The sequence below is a fragment of the Mugil cephalus genome, chromosome 11 (genome assembly GCF_022458985.1).
Source record: "Mugil cephalus isolate CIBA_MC_2020 chromosome 11, CIBA_Mcephalus_1.1, whole genome shotgun sequence".
NCBI lineage: Eukaryota > Metazoa > Chordata > Actinopteri > Mugiliformes > Mugilidae > Mugil > Mugil cephalus.
Window position 1 is genome coordinate 17,859,661 of NC_061780.1, and position 13,183 is coordinate 17,872,843.

The 13,183-nt window shown below is 48.1% G+C and overlaps 1 protein-coding gene across 2 annotated transcripts in view; it reads left to right on the top strand.

Moving 5' to 3' along the window:
• The window catches only part of LOC125016990 (teashirt homolog 1-like), a 37,145-nt gene that overhangs the window by 5,688 nt on the left and 18,274 nt on the right, over positions 1–13,183 (top strand). The gene's annotated exons all lie outside the window — the stretch shown is intronic.

A 13,183-nucleotide genomic window follows, 5' to 3' on the forward strand; every position in this document is an offset into this window, starting at 1 on the left:
GTCTCCCTGCAGCCTTTAAACAAATGTAAATGAGTGACAGGGGTTTCTACCTCTGTGCTAATGAGGCAGAGCCTTTGAAGTTAGGCATTAACAACTGGAGTGAACAAAAGACAGTTACAGAATTTTAAAGAGATTTCTGAAATATGAGGTGCAAAGCGGGTCGAACAGGAGGGCCAGTCGACGGAGACTTTGAACTCAGCAGGTTTTATCATTTTAAGCAGGGAGCTGGTGAAGGTGGTGGTGGTGATGGTGGTGGTGGTGGTGATGAGCACAAGGAGGAGGAGGAGGATGAGTGTAGGACAGAGAGCATTCAACTGGTGCTCGCTGTTAACTTCCTTCTTTCTCCTTTGCCTTTCTAGTAAATCCTGCAAAGCAAGGTTTCCCAGACTTTGATATTGCTCTACTTTTTTTAAGTGTGTGTGTGTGAGAGAGAGAAGGAGCTGTTTTGGCAAAATACCCCTCTGCAGAAGGTTCGGCCATGGAGGGATCATAGTCGCTCCCGTTAGGTTGCTGCATGTAGATGAAGGCATGAAAAGCACAACATCGCAGTGACCCACTCCCCTCTCTTAACGCGCACACACACACACACACCGTTGATACACCGTCCACTGGGTGCCACGCACATCATGGGCTGTAATGGTCAATCACAGCTTGGCAGTTGGATGTTTTTCTCTTCCACGAACACGGCAGTCGGTCAGAGATAGCGTCCTCCACTCCTCAGTCCCACCAGTAAATAACCAACTCACAGCCACACTCATGTACACACACACACTCATACTCGCCGAGCTAGCCCGATGCTCCACTGGGAGCTGGTGCTGACCTGTGGCTTCATCACTGTGCTGCTCCTCAAAGAGGAAATTGCTCATGGTGTGACTGGGCATGGAAATCAGGAGTCAGACAATTAAAACAACAACAGCAGCAGCAGCAGCAGCAGACTTGTCTGCGCAGGTTTCTTTTTCTCACCCTTTAGCTCTCCTGGAGGATATTATTTGTTTTATTTCAGGGTTCCAAGGCCGAATCGTGCCCACGAATATCGTGTTACGTCAGGAGCAGTCAAAATTGCAATTGTGGATTTGTTGCGTTTCGCAAATGGATTTACGGTGAAATAGCACAATATTTGTACCACTCAGGCAGGTCCTTGTAAATGACATATTTATTTTCGTTTTATTGCTTATTTTACACAAACCCAACGTTTTCTTTTCAGTGATTTAATTGTTTATTTTGCATTTAAAATGTGCAGCTCCACGAGGATAAATTACACCTTTCATGAACAATTGCTTTAGTAATTTAAAAGCACAATTTTTGAAGCGAGTGTGCATCTGTGTGTGTGTGTGTGTGTGTGTGTGTGAGGCGTTAAGATGACACATAAAATAACCAAGGGATGAGATAACATTTGCTGCACACTACACTTGTTATCTTTCTTAAAATATTTTCACCAGGGGATTTTCATAGGGGAGGGTGGGAAACCAGACTAGGAAAAAACCAAGATGGACAGAAACTTGAAAAATCTGCATCAGGTAGTTTGGGGGGAAAATGTCGTACTACGTGGTGGAGCTGTTCGTGGACAGACGCCTGATCGTGTGTGTGTGTGTGTGTGTGTGTGTGATTACGACGAAAACCTTACCTCGTCACTGAACGACTCGATCTAAAGGAGGTGAGGACGTGAAGTTGACGAAAAGAGTGGTGCCGCTTTTCAACGAGGAAGAAGAGCAGATAAGATAGTCGCTCTTATTTCTGTGGAGCGTGATGGTTAATTATAAGAAAGGACGCTTGTGTGTGTGTGTGTGTGCGTGCGTGTAGAGTGGGGAAGGGGTGGTGGTGGTGGTGGGGGTAAGGTTGTTTCCCGTTGGCTTCATTAGAGAGAGCCCTAATTATCTGTGGAGCTGATGGATTTGTGACAGGCCCTAACGATTAATGCTGACAAATTCAGTAAGGTGTCAAGTCCGCAGCTGCCTTGATGTAATCAAGTTGATATTATACAGTCCCCATAGCCCCTAGTGCAGCACCAACTCAATTTGCCTGCGCAGGTGACAAATGGACTTTGCTACCTGACTAATCACGTCAGGAGACAATGCCAGTTAATGACCTCAGTAAGCCCCCCCCCCCACCACCACTCTTATAACCTTGTAATAAGCGGGCCAGACCAGCTACATCACATCACAAACGCTCCCTCTGATTTTCTACCGTCTCGTTCTTTTTTCTTTTTCTTTTTCTTTTTTTTTTCTCGCTTTCATTTGAATCCTTGCAGCCACGGCCGATAATTTCTGTGCCGAAAGAGCGGCCGCGTCCGCGTGAAGTTTCCCCATGTTGTCGGCTGGAATGTCAGGGTGGAAATTTTTTTCTTTTTTTTTTTTTTTCAACTGTTGCGAGGGATTTATTTATTTTTGTATTAATGACACGGCTCAGGCCTGTTCTAACCGCTTGATATATCGGCACTCCAGAGTAATCCCTGGAACCATTTTTAAAATCTCGACGTTCTGTTGAAGTTTTTACACTTTTGCATGTGTTGCAGCCCCTGCTAGTAAATCACCGCTACATCATAACACGGTCTCCATGTACTTTGGCTGAACGTCCTCCCGGCTCAGTGCTGCAGCCGCCTCGCCGAAGGCCTCTGGTTTACTCGGAGCTGGAGAATCACAGTGCCCAGGGATTAATGATTTTGCATGCCCGGGGCAGCTAAGATTACACAGCGACCTTTGTGCTCTTACCCGACGATGCTGTTATGCGATATTCTCCCCTCAAAATAATCAGCATGCTGAGATTTATGTGCCCCCCACCCTGCTGTCTACACCAGCGTCCTGAGGAATACAGCAACCCCTCTAGGTGTTTTTTTTTTTCATTCTTCTTCTTCTTCTTCTTCCACTTTTAATGTTGCTGGATTTGAATAACGCCCTCCTTCCTGAGAATTAGAACAGTGTTGTTTTGATGAAAAGTTGATTTTCAGTAAAGGAACTGGTGTCTCTGGCCCCGAAAAACTTGCAGCGGCTTATAACTTCCGATGGCTTAAAGGCTCCGCGGCTTCTGAGAAATGAGAAGTTTATGTTAGACTTTGATGAAAAATAAAGTGTGCGCGTGTTTATGTAAGTGTGTAAGAGAAAGAAGAGGAAAGAGACGAGAGCGGAGAGAGCGCTTGTGTGTGTGTGTGTGTGTGTGTGTGTGTGTGTGTGTGTGTGTGTGTGTGTGTTTGTAGCTTAGCACTGACCGGTGTTAGTTTTCCTGGAATGAATAACTCGAACGAGTGTAAGGGTAACCGCGCCATGTTAGTCATCCTCTTTAGCATGGCCTGCCTTCAGATCCCGTCTCTGCCCTCCTCCACCCCCACCCCCACAGGAACAGGACAGGCGGCCCGCTCTAACAGCAGCGCCACATGTTTCTCACTTCTGACTGTCATATCTTTGCACTATGCCCAATCAAACGGAAGGGTATCAGACAGAGCGGGAACACATATTGATCCACCGCAGCCTGTTTTATTTTTCCGCCCTTGGGCCGGGGCCGCATCTTCCCCCGAGCGTCTCCCCCCTCCACCCCCCTCCCCTAGTGCGCGCGTGCCCGTTTGGCGGCTGGACTCAGCTAGAGGTTGCGCTAATTGGAGCGGCAGCGTCGTTAGCGGGTGGCATCGATCGACCTCGTCGATGGCCACTTTTGCTCCCGCGCCGCCCCGCGAAACTAACAGTTAAATTTACATCTGGGATTTGAGCCGGTCAGAGGTCAAACGCGCTCGGCTCGCTCATCTAATGCCTCGAGTCGCCGCGGGTGCCCCCGAGTTTGCGTGTGTGTATTAGTATTCAATACATTAGTTGTGTTCATTATCCTTGTAGTTCTTTTTTTGTGCACAGAAACACCACTTTTTATTTTTTATTTTTTTAATTATCGGTGATTGGCTAGTTATAAAATGGGAGGTATTATGAAGCAGCTTTTCCTGTTCACGCCGATAAGGATATATTTCACACCGCAGCTCTAATGCCCCTCCTTGTCTTTTCCTCTTTCTGATTCTTTTCAGGCCATTCTCAACAAAAGCTGCCCTCGGGGCACTCTGCTACCATCACCAGCAGTGTGTTGCCCCCGCTGCACTTTAAACACATACACACTGTCAACCGTAAACACAGACAGCCAGACAGACAGACAGACACACACACACACACACACACACACACACACACCTACACCTAATGCTTAAGTGCAGCCAGCGTGTCTCTGTGGGAGGTCATAATGGAGGTGGCTTAGTATGATGGGAAATCATATCATTAAAGCAGCCAGATGTGCTTTGTTGCCTGCCTTGCAGCACATAAAAACAGCAGCAAGTCATGGGATCCAAAAAAGAAAGGAAGGGGAAGAAAAAAAAATATCCAAGTCTGAGAAAATCAAGTCTGAAACAGATAGAAAGCAGCCCTCTGGGAGTGGGCTGACAAGCAGTCTTACTCCTGACTGCCATAGAAAAACAACCCCCCACCCCCTAAAAATACTAAAAAAAAATAAATAAATAAAGCATTTTTGTTCTCATTTTTCTATATTGCAGCAGCATAACCAACTTTTTTTTTTTTTTTTTTTTAAAGTTTCATGAAATTCTGATAGGACAAAAGCGCTGATAAACGGCTTACTGTCGCTGTTATCAGCTCCCTGTTAAGTGTGCTTAATTACTATGTAATATTTGTGTTGTGCTGAGTAATTACATTTTGTTAAGGGTCCGCAGTAGGGATGTAAGGCTTAAGAGCTCATTAATGGAAAAACTGTTGATATGTTGTGTTTCTCTGCTTTTTTTTTTTTTTTTTTTTGCGCCCTCCTCCTCCTCCCCCTCTACTCTGGCACATAATTTGAGACATGAGGAAGATAAGAGGGGAAGCGTTCAGGAGAAGTAGTCATGCAGCATTTAAAGCGCAAAAATTGACATCTCAAATTTACTTAAGTAAAGTATTACATTTGCAGAGGGTAAATTTGCTCTCTTGATCAGCGCCGGGCCTCCTCGAGAGGCTATGGGAAAGTCTGCTAGAGCCAAATTTAACATGTTACTAGTATCAATAAAAGATGAGCAATTACAGAATATTTTGTCTAATAAGTATTTGAATTCCTCGGCGCAGGAAAAAAAAAACAAAAAAACAAACAAAAAAAAAAACATGTAGCTTACCCACTCATTACATCAGTTAGCAGGGGGAGTGAGAGGCAGCTCTTTGATGCCAACAAACAAACAAGACAAACGAGATGGGCCCACTACAGAAGAGCATGAAGCCCTATCCAGGGACACCCAACCCCTGCGCACTCCTCCCTCCCCTCCATCCCTCCTTCCTCTATGCCTCCCCACCTCTCTCGTCTCGTCTCTTTCGCGTACCTCTCATCTCTCCTCTCATTTCGCGGCACTCCCTCTCCCTTTATTTCTTTTGCTCTTTATTTTTTTTTCCCTCTCCCCAGCATGTTTCTCATCTCGCATCCTCCTCTCTTCTGGATAAATGCTACTACTTCTTTTTTTTCTTCTTTTTTTTTTGCCACTCAAAAGCACGACGGTTGTTGGGGGGGAGGTGAAAATGGGGATGTGTGTTTTTTTCTTTCTTTCTTCCTTTCTTTTCTTTTGTAACTGCTCGTTTCTTTCCTGGTGTACCTCATCAGACAAAGTTAGGTGGAGATTGTCGGGGGAGCGGGGAGATGAAAAGGGAACAAATGAGGAAGGCAGCCGGAGAGTTTAACCGTGCGCTGCTGACTTTGTGTCGGAGCCGCTTTTCACCAAATACTGAATCATCTCAACATGGTTTGAATACAGACAGCAACACAAATAGGAAATAGGTCTGTTTCTTGCTTCGTCTTCTTTTTTTCTTCTTCTTCTTTTTTTTTTTTTTGTCATCGCAATAATTGAATGCAGTCGTAAAAGATGGGGGGGGGGGGGGTAGGTGTTTGATGATGGCAGTGGGCAACAATGTTTAGTCCAGCGGCATCAAAGACGGGTGGTCCAGAAGAGGGGGTGACTAGGACGGGGAGGATTCTGGTGCTGGTGCTGGTGGTAATAGTTGGTGGTGCTGGGAGGGGAGTGGGGCGGGGGGGGTGCCAAGCTTTTAGGATGGGCATTAAAGCTGACAGATGAACGGGGACGATGGACAAATTCTCCCGCAACAGCTGTGACTGCCGCCATTATCCTGACAGGTGTCAATTAAGAATTACTGCCTGGCCGGCCGAATGCCCCTCCCGGCTCGCATCCCTCTATCCCTACAACACCACCGCCGCCGCCACTGCCGCTCCCACCCCCTTGTCCAGCTGTCGGCGTGCGAGAGAAATAACACTTTACCCTTGTCAGTGCTGTCACAAGCCCCGCAGCCCCGGTTCTCCCCCCACCCCTCCCCATCCTCCTTTTGCCAGAGGCAGACGCTCCCTGATCAATAGCTCGCAGTATTAGCGGTCACGGCGATGTGTGGTTTGGATTGTCCGGCGTTTTAAACCCATGCAAACCGCGAACTGGCGTTTGAAGGCCGGGTTTGCGCGTAATCAAATATTCCCAGACGGATGCCGCGACTTCAGACTGTTTCGCTTAAAATATAAAGCTTCAGATCAAACTGCTGTGCGCCATTCAAAGGTCCTCGTTTCATCCCCTGGTGCATGTTGAGTTGCACCTCCTGCAAAGCGGCGGGGGCGGCGGCGGCGGCCGCCACCGCGCACTAACCTCTCTTGATCCTCTGTTACTCGCCCCGATGGCTACTACAGGGCCGCTTTTATTCCACATTGCAAAGTGGGGAGTTGAGGTCAATGAGTGAGAAAATGAACAGTTGCCAATGCCCCGTCTTCAAGGCCCCCATCGTGTAAAACCCGCTGGCTGACAAACAAATTCTGGGGTGAGACTTCTGGCTCTGTCCAAAAAGAAGAAAAAAAAAAAAGGCTGAAATTTAAGAAGTGTGTGTTCAATTTCCCCCTTCATTGTAATACAATGCAACTACAAACCATTACATGTATTCATCGCGTCAAAAAGAGGGGAAAAGTTTAGGTTTACATACCATCGTTCTCTAATTGTAAATTATATGATTTACGATTACATACGTACATACGTACGCTCCCGCGTCGTGCTTTCGACTCGGCGGAGTTACTCCTCTGCTTCTGTAATAAATGCAGTTTTCAGTGTCGGAGCAGAATAAACACGAGAAGCTTCAATCGGTTGAAGGAAGAAGCAAAAACAGCAACACGAAAAAGCAACATGAGAGCGAGCGCAGAAGGCTCCCCAGGAATACGCAGATGGATTTGCATGTTCACTTGGGAGTTACAGTTTTGGATTTCCTCCCTAGAAATCATTTGCCACAGAAAATAACCGGGGAAGATAATATCAGTGTTATTTCGCTACTCCTGCTTTATTTGCATATCTCTTGTTTTAAATAAGGCAATCGCTCGGAGTGAAATTTGGTTTGTTTTTCCGAGCTTCAGTCTGCATCACCTCTTTTTTTTTTTTTTAACCCCCCCCCTTTTTTTCATATCATCGCAAAACCTAATGTCTCTCCCTTTCCTCGCTCTCCTCTTCTTTCCCTTTATTTAATTCTCTCTTACCTCCTCTCTTCTGTCTCACACTGGCACTACACTGCTCTGAGCGATTATCAAACCTGAGAATATTTTCCATCCCCATGCAAATCACCCTACCGTGCTCTCTTATCGTTCCTGCTTTGCCCCCCCACTACCCCCGCCCCCCACCACCACCGCCGCTGCCACCCCCAAACGGTTGTGTGTAATCAAAGTAAACGGCAGCTAAAGCTAAAAGGGAAATGCTCTTTGTGGAGATGGATGGAGGGATTAAATATTAACCGGATGCGGCTGACTTAAGGCAAGTGTTTTACATAGCTGCTCTCGCCATGGACGCCGCACATTGATCCCCTCGCCCCGGCGCCTTTTACTTGTTTGGCTGCCTGCCGTTAATTTTTCACCATCATCTCGCCGGCCAGACCTTTAGAACGGGGAAGGAGAGAGAGAGGGGAGGGTGGCGGTTCAGCCATCTACGCCAACCCCCCACCCTTCTGCTTTTAACGGGGGCAGGTGAGATGGATGATAGCAATTTGAAATTTTGTTTGTGCGTGTGATCATGGAGATTGTTCTCGGTATTACCATGGTGTAACAATCCGGGTGATTAATTGCGGCGGAGGCTCGGCTCCGATTGGAGGGTTTCTGGTCGAGGCGGCGGGCGGGGGGGGGGGTTACCGGTTCCCCGCCTCCCCCCGTTCTTGACTTGACTCGGACGCGGAGTTGGTCCGCTGACCTTGGAGTCTAAAATTGCTCCCGTCCTAAACACGCTCGCAACAACGCGTTCCCAGCATCTCGCCTTTCGCACACACTGCCCCTCTTGTCATGCCACTTCCTTCATTTCCTCGTTGCCTCTTTCTCCCTCTCCCCCAGCTGTGATTAAAGGAGAAAACCAAACCGCTCAAACCAAACTTTGTGCAAGAAGGAGACTAAACAAAAACAGAATGACTACAGTGGCTTCACTATTCGTGTACAAGGACATCAGTGGCAGGAATGTGCTTCCAGTGGCAGCGGCGCAGTGTGTTTTCAGTGTGTTTGTTGTCTACATGTGTCTGGCAATATCCTGTGGGTCTCGGAGGCAGCTTGTTAACTGGGGGGGGGCTAATACCGGCGGTGGTTCATCCCACCTCCCCTTCGCTAACCGCACATACACAAAGTTGTTGCACGGGGGCTGCTGACAACCTCGCGAAGGCCTTCTTCTGGCATTTATAAATGTGTCGGCCCTGCACCAGAGGTATGCCCCCACATCACACCTCCTCCCCGCCCCCCCCCACCCAACTCACACCAGCCAGAGTGCACATCTGACGGGGTCGGAGGCAGGTCACGACCCCCAGGTGGCCGCAGCCCGGGCCGATGCAGGTTCTTGTTTGCGCTCCCTCTTCCTCTCAGTTCCTCTCGGAGCTGACTTCCCGTACCACTCCGCCGCTTCAGACGTGAGCCCCTTGCAGCGGATGTCAGCGCGTCGCTGCTGGAAGGTGCAGATAGCTGGTATTTATAATGCTGCATGGTATTAATTTGACGATTTTCATGCCGCCAAAAATTCAAAAAATAAAAAAATAAAATAAAAATTCGCGTTTCGGCTAGAATTACATGATGTCAAGATGCTCTAAGCCAATAAGCCAGCAATAATAGCAGCGGTAATAATACGAACACTAAAAATATTGTTGCCTTGTTGTTTAATCCAATCAGAACGCCGCATTAAAATTAAATGCAGTTAAAAGAGCTTACCTGTCACGACATCGCAGTGTTTTATTTCACAATAAACGCGATGCGATGATGATGATGGTGAAATTTATAGGAGCCTTCCTGGACCTGCAGTCCTTTTTTTTTTTTAAAAAAAAAGAGAAAAATATTGGCAACAAACAAATATGTCTCTTCCTTTACCTCCTTTGTCTTTTGGATCGCCACCAACTTTCTCTGCAGTTTTCTTTCTCTTCTTCCTATTCTTCTGTGTCTTTCGCTCTTTTGCTCTCCTATAGTCAAAGTATCCCCAGTCCCCATAGCAACACATAGCGAACTCTTACTCGTTAGTGTGTGTTGCAGCCGGCTGAACGGCCTGAATCCTGTTCCTCATTCCTGTGATTTCATTCCAAGACAACCATCACCTCATCATTTTTTTTTCTTTCTTTCTTTTCTTTTTTTTTTTTAACCTGACTGCACCGCGTAAGTGTCTGTGAACATATCTGGACATTTGCTTGATTCCAGATCAGCGTGCCTGCCCTATAAAAGTGTCTGAATTGTGCAGCGTTGGAAGATTGAGAGGCGACACTGGGAAACGTCCCTCCGTCACGCCTGGCTCAACGCTCGGCAGTTTTTTCTTTTTTTTTTTTTTTTTTTGGCCGTTAAATCTCCAGTGCGTTGATAACAGGTCAGCCGTTGAGAAAGAAACAAGAGGGAGGAGGGGTGTAAAGAGAGAGTGGGAGGGAGGGAGGGAGGGAGGGAGGGGAAGGGAGGGAGTGGGGTAAGGTGAGGAAGAGGAAGAACGAGTATATGATTAGAGAGAGCGTAAGTAAGTGTATGCAAGGAGGGGGGGGGGGAAGAGAAAGATTGGTCTTTTTTTATGCTGGCTCACCCATTGCGTGGGCGGCGCATGGAGTGGAGAGGTCAATAGGATGCCGTGATAGGCTAATCTGCCAGGAAGGGAGGGTTAGGGCAGGCCTCATGGGAGCAGCTCATTGGCTAGAATCATTTGCCCTGTGAAATAAAATCTCATTGTGTCTTTGTTTTCTTTTCTTTCCCTTTTTTTTTTCCACGTTTTGAAGATTGATAGCACGGGTGTTTGCTCTGAAAAGTCCTTTGGTGTACTTAGAATATTTATCCCTTTACGCATATACGCGTATGCGCTGTGTGCGTAGCCCGTCTAGCCGCGTGTGTGTGGCATACGGTTCATCCCAGTTCCTGTGGGAGCGTGTATATGTGTAACATTTTCAGAGCAGTGCGTGCTCGTGCTCCAGTCAGACACATGGATGACAGATGACCCAGTGGGAGACACCAGCCATCCTGCCCAACCGGAATCTTGCCCCCCCCACCCCCCCCTCCCTTTGCCTCTAACCCCCGTTGCCTATTAAAAAGCGCGTACTTTGTTTACTTCCTCGGCTTTTTGCCATAAATCCTGGATCCACCTCCGATGTGGCGTTGCCCTCTTTTCCTCAGGTTACGGCTTTGAACACGATCATAATAGCTGCGTCACCGCCACTGTGTGTGTGTGTGTGTGTGTGTGTGTGTGTCTAAACGAGACAACAAACCAGCCGCAACCTGGCTGTATGCATGCCTTGTCTGTCGCTGTGTGTCTGTGTCTGTGAGGGAAGGTGGGGGGGCTTACTGGACCAGAGGAAACCTAAATCCTCATATAAAAAGGCCATGCACTCTCAGCTCGGGCCGAGGGAAGGGGGGGGAGAGGGAAAGAAGGAAAGAGAGAGGGAGGCAGTAACAGGGGGAGAGGGAGAGAGAGAGAGAGAGAGAAGGAAAAAAGTTGATTTCCTTTTTCAGCAGAGCCATACATCACAGGGCCTCCCAGCTGCAGTGTCACAAGCTGACAGAATGACATGTGTCATTTATCAAAGGGGCCAGGCGGGGGCCTTGGGAAACGTGCACCACAAAGCCTGAGAGAGTTCATTCCAACGCTCAACCCTCCCTCCTTCCCTCCCTGTCCTCCCTCCCTCCCTCCCTCATCTCGACTCCTTCAGCCCGCCCCCGCTGTTCTCTCTCCTCCTCGTTTTCTCTCCTCCCTGTCTCCCCCCTCCTCACCCGACCACCTCCACCCTCCCTACTCACTTTGCCTGGTGCCAAAAAAACGGCCCTGTAATGTTTCCTGTCTTCCCTGTACTCTCACACAGCCGCTGTGTGTGTGTGTACACACACTTGTGTGTTTGTGAACGCAGGGTTAACCCGATGAGTAATGGCACCAGCTAAAGTCAGTCCAACTTTGTTGAAAATCTTGAACCAGTTTAAAGATCACCCAAAACCAGATTTTTATATATATAATGTTTATAAAAATCTTTCTTAGTGTTATTATCGTCGCCCCACAGGGGATGGCTGTTTGCTCTCCGTTCGCATCATTCACTGCTTTTCATTTTTATCCCTTTTATCTCTTTATGGTCTGGAAACATTTATATGCACACATGCACGCGCCATACTTGCTACTGAAGGGTTGTTTGACAGAGAGATTACAGCCCCCCCCGGCCGATCGGGCCCCAGCCGGAGGTCCGCGGGGTCACGGCGCCGAACGCTCGGGGCCCGTTTAAGAAGGCATTACGTTGCAGAACAGCTTGTACATAGGAACGCCTGTCGAAGCCGATGCGTCGGCTACAATAGAAAGCGGTGTCAGTCCAGTCATGGCTTGCCTATCCACCACTCCGTGTGTTAATGTCTTACCTCACTGCATGCACTCCATTTCCAGCTTCCTCTCATCCATCATCGGCTCACCTTTCATCCCAACCCTTCATCCACCCCCATCATCAGCCTCAGCTAGGGTTAACTCCATTCCAGCCACTTCCAGAATCAATAAACTATCTCACCTGGGTGCCCTTCCCTTCCTCCACTTTGGTCAAATCTTGCCAGAATGCTGCAACCCGCCTCTGCACCTGAGTTCGGGCGCAGCAAAGCAAGTTGCGTCGCCATGTTTGTGAGCGGCGCGTTGATGTTGGACGCAACCGAATGCGAACAGATTCGTGTTCCGTAGTTCACGAGCGATAGGGATTTATCATTAAGTTAATGGTTTTCCAATACCTACAATCTGGATGCGTCTTTCACGCGTCTGTCTTCGAAAGCCGCTCTCAGCGCGCTCACTTTATCTTTCTAATGCCAGACTGAACGGAGTATATTTCTACTTCTAGCGCTCGCAGTCGTGCACAATCAAGTGGACAGCCTGAAGAGCAGCTGAAAAACTCTGGGTGGAATTCTCTTTTTAATAATACAAATCCAACTCGGGGCAGGATGAGAGTGAATTGGGAGGGAAGGAGGAGGAGAAAAAAAAAAAAAGCTGAAGAAGACGTGGGAGAGTCCTTCTGACAGTGTAGTGTTTCCTTGCTTTGTCTGCGGGGGTTAAAAGACGTGGTACATCATTAGGTGGAATATTCAGTGGCGGTGTCACCGAGGGGTGACCCCACTAGCGGGTCACGCACAGTTCACCCTTTAAAGCCCCGGGCCCACTAAATACTTCCCCTCCCCCACGCCGCCCTGTACTCACTGACATAGGTGTAAGTCCAAAGCTGAGAGTGGCCATTTTGATATCTTTGTTTTCCTCATAAACGAAGGGTAGTCAGCAGTGGAAGCTGAAGTTCTGCGTCCCAATAAAACAACATATTTTCTGGCCTTATGACTCACTCAATGTTGACTAAGCTGCCACCTGTTTTCAACAATACCAGAGTTCACGGCAGAATACGCGCTTCATATCCTTGAAGCACGATTACACCGAGGCATGCCTTCCGTCACTTCTTCTTCTTCCCTCTTCTTTGTCTTTTCCTCCTCCTTTCTCTGCCCTTCTGCCTGGATTTTTGGCTGCCTGCGCGCGGGTGTTTGTGTCACGGAGGTGGGGATTGGGGAAGCGGCTCCCTTTCATTTGTCTTCATAAGCCTCATTTATTTTCGTAGCCAGATGTGAGCTGACAGACATCACTCAGTGCCAGCGCCGCGTACGAGTCCCCGTCCTCCCTCCGTCAGCACCCTCGAGCCCTCCCCCAGTCCCCGCCCGTCTCTCCCGCTAGGAGGTC